Genomic DNA, 7,469 nt, shown 5'->3' on the forward strand with positions numbered 1-7,469 from the left:
GGGCCATGGACCCGTTTGTATGAAGAACAGCTGTACGATATTCCTGTCGTACAATTTATCAAGAAATTCTCCGACTTTTCGCTCTTCAGAGTAAAGTATATACGATGGAACAAAATGTCTCTTGGATAATAGTATAAGTTTTCCCACACGTACGATTGAATGCCGGTCTAGTTTTAATATACCCCACCCACCACTGCAGGACAAGGCATGACCCTTTTCACTTGTCATGTTGTCAGAAGCAATCATAAAAAAAAGTTGAAATAAAATAGCAGCTGGACAAACATACTACTAGTATAGAAAGGAAATATAAAATACTGGGAGTTCTGACATAGGCTTAATTGTGCCTGACAAAATGTGACTTTCTTTTAAACTGGAACTGAAACCTGGGCCTGTTGGCATTTGTACAGTTTATAAATTATTCCTTACTTTAATTCTTGGAGAATGGCAGAGAAATTTTTTTTAGATGCTGAAGCAGGTCAGTATTGTCACATTTAATTATCAATATGTTTTGCTTTCGGAAGGTATGTGACGAATGGCAACAAAACCAACAATGACACACCACCTAACTGCAGCGATGCTCAGCAATGTCCTTATATAACTAAAATAATGTTAAAAAAGGACAAAAACAAAGCAAACAAACCTGAACCAAACTAAAAAAAAAAAAAAAAAAAAATCCCGACCTACCCTATCTATTGGGACCATGTTACCCGAACCACACAATTTATTTTTTTAAGCCTAAGGATAGTAAAAATATTATGAACAACTTATCAATTAAGAAACTATTCGGTTTTTCATGGGCAGCGAACCTAGCCGTTACAGTCAAGGAAAAATGCGAAAACTGACTAAACAAAACCACGAGACCAGAAGGACTTATACACAATCATGAGGGTAACTTGACCTTTAACCCTACTGTCGGAAAGAGTTACTGACGCTATTTCAAATCGTTGACTTCAAAGAAAATATTTGAGCATATATTAACATTTGTTGAAGGGTTCCAGCCGTCAGTATCTTAGTTTTAATATATCTCAACACCTTATTTCGCCATACAAAATAAATGTATTTTACAAAAACATGAGTGAGTCCCTTTAATATGATGCAATACCACATATTGGGCCGATTGTTCAGACCTCTATTACATTTAACCAAGTGATTAATCATTTATGACATCGTTGTTAACTTTTAAACAGGAATTATTTGATAATGTGATCAAATATTTGAATATAATCATAAACTGCTAAAACGCTGTTGCAAATCTTGTTAGAAATTTAGCCGATCTCAAATTTATCCGTTATACATAGAGAGATGTAACATTTTGCATTTTGCAAGTTAACAACGACGACGTTAACAACGTTGTTAACTTTAACAATGTTCTGAACAATCGTCCCATTGTTTATATATATATATATATATATATATATATATATATATATATATATATATATATATATATATATATATATATATATATATATATATATATATATATATAGCTTTGCCCGACACTTTTATCTAAAAGGACATGTCTTATGGATACGCAATCGCAAAAACTGTCAAATAAGTAAGCCAATTGTATTGGTCTACAAGTTGTTTTGTAACAAATTAATTCTGATACTTGACCGAAAACCCCAGAACGCAATCAATTCTTTATTTTCTAAGAAAGCGTAACGAATATAACTTAAACTTCTAATGCTATAAAATGTGAGATAATAAAAATCCTAATCAGTTTGGGACATGCTATATACATTTATACACATTCATCTAAACGGTATAATTACAACAATACATCGTATCATTAATCTTACATACTTATCTAACATATCCTTAGGTAAGGCCACCATTTATCTATGTTTGTTTCACAGTTGTTTTCCAAGGTTTTATATACTTCATAAACAGTCGAACCCCGTTGAAATCGCTTGGCTCGAATTCTTCCTTGGCTCGAAACTTTCGAACTTTCCGAGGCTCGAAGTATTTTCGCTGGTCCCCGGGAGTTCGAGCCAAGCGGGAATGCTTATATTAAGTTTAAAGAAGTCGGTCCTTTACTTCCATTTCGAGCCAAGGAAGAATTCGAGCCAAGCGATTTCGAGCCAATGGGGTTCGACTGTAATTTATGTATGTATAAAGTGGACAAAGTATTAAAAATCATTACGTCATATTCATAGTCAACATGTGTTAAAATAATAAATACATTCTAACTATACATTTTGCTAGTTTGTACCCTTTTTACATTCACATTAAACGCCTTATTTTATTTCGATTACCTACATTTCTTCATAACAAGAGTGAAGCAAAAGATAAATAAACAGTGGTCTAAATGGGGAATAAATTACACTTTAATTGAAAAAAATCACATGAACATTATAATATCACATCAACCTAAGAATGTCACATCACAACAAAATTTACTGTAATATCGATCAACACCATTCGGAACACCTCGGCTATTTTTCATCAAAAACTACATCGGGTGTATATGGACGATTTACAATGTCAGAAATCTTTGCATTTAACTACACTGCAAGTAGATTGCGTAGTAGTTTCAATTTAGCAGTTAAACTAATGATTGTACTCTAAGGAGTCTTCATTATATATGCAATACTGGCAATTAATTTAAACTTAGACATAATAAAAAACACGTTAAAACGCTGCAATTAATTTATACCATTATTTGGAACTGAATACAGTATGATAGAAATGTATTAGAACGAAAAAACTACGCAAAGTTTAAGTAATTTGACAACAAGTTAACTTCTTGATATCTGGATCGAATGCCTTAAACAAGAGTGTCATTGTGGCACCATATCACCCATCTAAGTAGAACAGATTAAGTAAAACAGATAATGATGACGATGATGACGATGAGGAGGAGGAGGAGGAGGAGGATGTGTTTGTTACACAACGTTCATCCTATTGATCCAGTCCAGTCACCAATCCATTGCGATCTCAGTTAGGTGTCACTGGCCTGCTGGCAAACTCCGGAAACGCTCTGTGGGGAAGACGTTTTCTATCTAGACAAAGATACGGTTATCATGTTAAATGACTTTGTTATGCCCCTGCATAACACTTGGATAGCAGGAAATACATGCATTATCCTTCAATATAACAATAACAGCATCATTATCATCATCAGTACAATCGCCATTTCCAGCATCGTCATTATCATCTTTTAATTATCGTTATACTTTTAATCATACACTTGAATACTTGAATTATAAGTCTTTCAATTTAAGCAAAATATTGCCTTCCGACGTAGCATATATAACGTAATTTGTCACGTGGTATACACACACCGTTTCTAGCTACACTGTTTTTCGACAGAAGTTGATGTCCTAAACGTGTTGTACTATTCACATTTCAATTGAAAATTAGCAGCGGGTTTCAGACGTGAGGCAAGGTAGCATATATGCATGTCTCTATTGCAGGTTTAAATTTACTTGATGCTCTAAAAGTGAACAGCCTATCTTTGCTACAACTCCAGCTGACAAAATTGTCATCCTTTTCACCAGTCATAATGACCTTCAGCTGATGGTCAGCACGAGTAAGCCCAGATGTGGAGTTTTGCCTACTACACGGCAAAATGTGCCAATATGGAAATGGGATGAAAGCGCAGCCAGGGTGATAAGCAAAGCCAGATAATGTATGGGGACACATCTATCGACAACACAAACATGTACAGTCATTTGGGTATCTTACAGCCGCCCATTGGAAAACTACCATATAATATTGATGATGTCTAATAATGTGTTGGATGAATGTTATTTTAAATGCCATGCCAATAGAGCATAGGCCCTCGTTGGCCTCTTGCAGGCATGGGCCTTTTGCTTAATGTATGTTTTTGAGGGTCTTAAAGACGAACACATTTGAAAGTTTTAAAAATTACCACATTTTTATTTTGTAAACACGTTTTTAAACGTAAACATAGTCTATACAGGTTACATTTAAAATATAAACAATCATCATTTTATGTTATTTTAAGATAAACAAAGGTATTTAAACGGTAAGCATACACAGAGTTTGGGATGCAGCCAATACCGGTATTAGGTGCACACCTCAAGTACCATTTATTATTTAAACTCGTTTTCGGATAGTAAGTTTTAGGGGAGTTAGTTTTTTTTCCCCAATGATGACTGGAGGTTGGTCTTGTATCAAGAACAAAAAATACATCGAAACTGCTTAAGTAATTTAGTGGAATGACAACGTATGATCAAATGGATGAAAATGACACAAAACTTGCAACACAGTGAACCCTCAATTATGTCCACGCGCACCGCCACAACCAGAAGACGTACGCTTCAATATAACAGTTTAGCACTCTCAGTGCTGGAGGCGGGCGTCGAGCAGACACAGTAAACGTGGTGCCAATGCCTCGCAACCGCGTCTACGCGTTCATGGTAAAAAATGATAAAGTATATGACGTATTTTAACGTGGTTCACGGTTCACTCGACGATCATTTAATAATTCAATACCTTTCAACGCTTTGAAATTACTATAAAGGTGTTTTATTAATATTATTATTTATTATTATTAATCTACTACTACACTCGTATGTGAACTGATGCAAAATATTTCCATTAAAGGCAAGCTTCAACCAGCTTACAAACAGAACCCTTGAAACTGACTTAAACAACAGAATGGCATAATTCGTAATGTTGATACTTATTAGTAATCAGTCAATAAAAAGTGTTCATCGTTTAGCATAGCTCTTACTCTCACGATTTCGTTAAAGTTCGTCCCGGAAATCATGACATGGGGACAATGACCATCTCGACGATTTATGGCACTGTATTTAAGGCTTACCATTACGTTTTTACAAGCGCTAAATGACGTTTGTATACACCGTTGCTACCTACGACGATGTCCGAAACTTTGCTAAAGAAATAAGCAAGGATGAACACTCTTGGTTTCTAAATTGTATGCGTGTGGTGCATCTCATACAGGCATAAGACTCTGTCTCATAAGACAGACGTACCGTAAAACGCAACATGAATCGTATTTTTTTTTCTTTTAAATCAGACAATTTGTTCTGACAAATGATTCTTTTCCTTTTTAGTATATGTATATTAGGGATATAAAATGATAGCTAATTGTAGTTTCTAGCTCTAATGACCAAAGGCGAGTATTGCTATCGTTATCATGCCAATCTTTTTTATTTGCATCGCTTTCACTAAAAATGGTACGATTGGCACTGTTCGACTTTTGCAAAATATTTATTACCTTTATTGCAAAGATAGTCTGTAAATATAAGGGTTAACGTATCGATGTTACATGCATCATTGATTTCTGCAGTTATACGACTATACCCTAGTAGAGGTACTGAAGTGTCCAATTACGCGTGCAAGCGGATCGTGCACGAGAATTTCGAGTAATCCCACTAGGCGATAAATTGTATTTAGAAAGGCTATACTAATAATCTAATGTTTATCTTAAAAAATATTTCTATTTGTCAATTTATAAAACTGTATTTATTCATTAATGCATTTATTTCCTCACTAATATAATGCAATACACTTATCGTCGAATAAGTCAGATACAGTTACTCGTTTCTTCGTTATTTCGTGGAGAGAAACTCGTACTGTATCTGTTACTTAGACCTCTCTTCAGACGAGGTAGATCCGTCGACAAGTCTCCAACAAAATAAGGGCAGAATTAAATGTAAATTATGTCCACAGAATTATTTTGAGTCAGAATTTCAATTTCTACTATGTTGTTCCACTTAGAGTGATATACGTAGAAAACATGGAATTAAATCAAACTGGCCTAGCTTAGTTAAATTTAATAATTTATATCAGATGCTATGAAGTTTTTGGCTCATATACGTTTGTGTCTTGGCCATATCAATGTTTATTTTGTGTAATTGGCCAAAGACAAAATGCTGATTGGCCAAAAACAACTTGTGACCAGTTTTTTAAACAAAATAAATGCATACTTTCAGTGGCGTAGCTACATATAGGCCTTGTAGACCTGGGCCTATTTTTTGTTGTTGAAAAAATGACAAAATTTAAATAACCCAAAGATACAATAAAAAACTAATAGCTCCTCAAACACTTTGAACAACTCAAAAGTTTGTTTTATTTTAACTAAAGGTTGGTGTATATTGAAACTACGTACAGGGTGTGTTGCTTGATTTTATTGTAGTCATTGCAAATATAATTAAGTGTGTGTAATGCACATATAAAAGTCCCCAAACTCACATGGAACCATCGGGCCTACAAGTTTTTTAGGCATAGCTACGCCCCTAACTTTTACTTCGCCCACCAGGACAGAACACGCTATATTAACATAATACATCTAATCAATGCAAGGACAGCAACCACTCTAAATTTTAAATATCCAAACAGAAGGATTATATCCAACAATGCATTCTAGCCCCTGGACATGTGTACAATTAGGATTGAGTAAACGTAGTCATATGTGGTCAACCTTGCAGATAATATACCTGTGTTATACCTTGGTCAATTGAAGCGGGAAAGCAAACAAAAAGGAAATTCTTAAGGTGGTTGTCATGAGGAAAATCTTGTCTGTGTCAAGTATTTCTTTTGGGTTGTGCTTGGATTTAATTTTGTGTTGGACTATGCGTAACTGTTTCCATTGAGGTTTCGCCTTTCTTTCAATTGCTGGTTGTGAAAAAAATTGTTTAGGACATTGGATCATTCAATAGTTACCAGCTAAACAGTTTAGCGAAATATTTACAAGAATGTCACCTTTATCTACATTTTTCTGTCGAATGACTTTATATACGAGTGCTCTTTCCGGAATTATTTAAATCAGTTTGATATAGATCAAATAGTCGCTGACGTCTCTTCACGATTCATTGACGCACTCCCACGACGTATTGACCGTCCCATGCAGCTGCCATGGAAACATCAACAAAATGTAAGTTTAATTTTGCTCTTTTTCTTTTTTTTTTGCACTATTAGGATCATTTCCAATGAAAAGTCAAGTTTAAACTGTTTTCTCTAAATAGGCCACTTTATATTTGAAAAGTTTATAATTTATGAACTACAATAAATGGAAATAAATAAATTTAGTGTAGTTCTTATGTTCATCATAAATCAATAATTGTTTGAGAGAAAAAATAGTCTTCGTATTAATAATTAATGAAAATATAGAATATTAGAATTACAAGAATTGCAAACTGGCTTTTTCTGTTGGTTTAAGAAATACGTCAAGAAAACAAAATCATTACACTTTTTATTTTAGTAAACTTTTATTGAAAAAGTGACTGCATCAGTTCAATGGTTCAACGCTATCAGCGTCTATTGTACCGGAATTGTCCAATCATCCAACCGGAAGTGATGCGCCTTGCAGTGGAGTTGGCTAGTTGACAAGATGGCTATGGGCGACAACTCACTAGTGATGACTGGGCTGTACCAGGTGAGCGGTGTATCATCGATGAGGTTTAGCAATCGTTTGAAATATTCACATAGAATTTGCACATTGTTTTATACTTTTTTTTGTATCTTGACCATTC

This window comes from Mya arenaria, chromosome 1 (genome assembly GCF_026914265.1).
Source record: "Mya arenaria isolate MELC-2E11 chromosome 1, ASM2691426v1".
NCBI classification, from domain to species: domain Eukaryota; kingdom Metazoa; phylum Mollusca; class Bivalvia; order Myida; family Myidae; genus Mya; species Mya arenaria.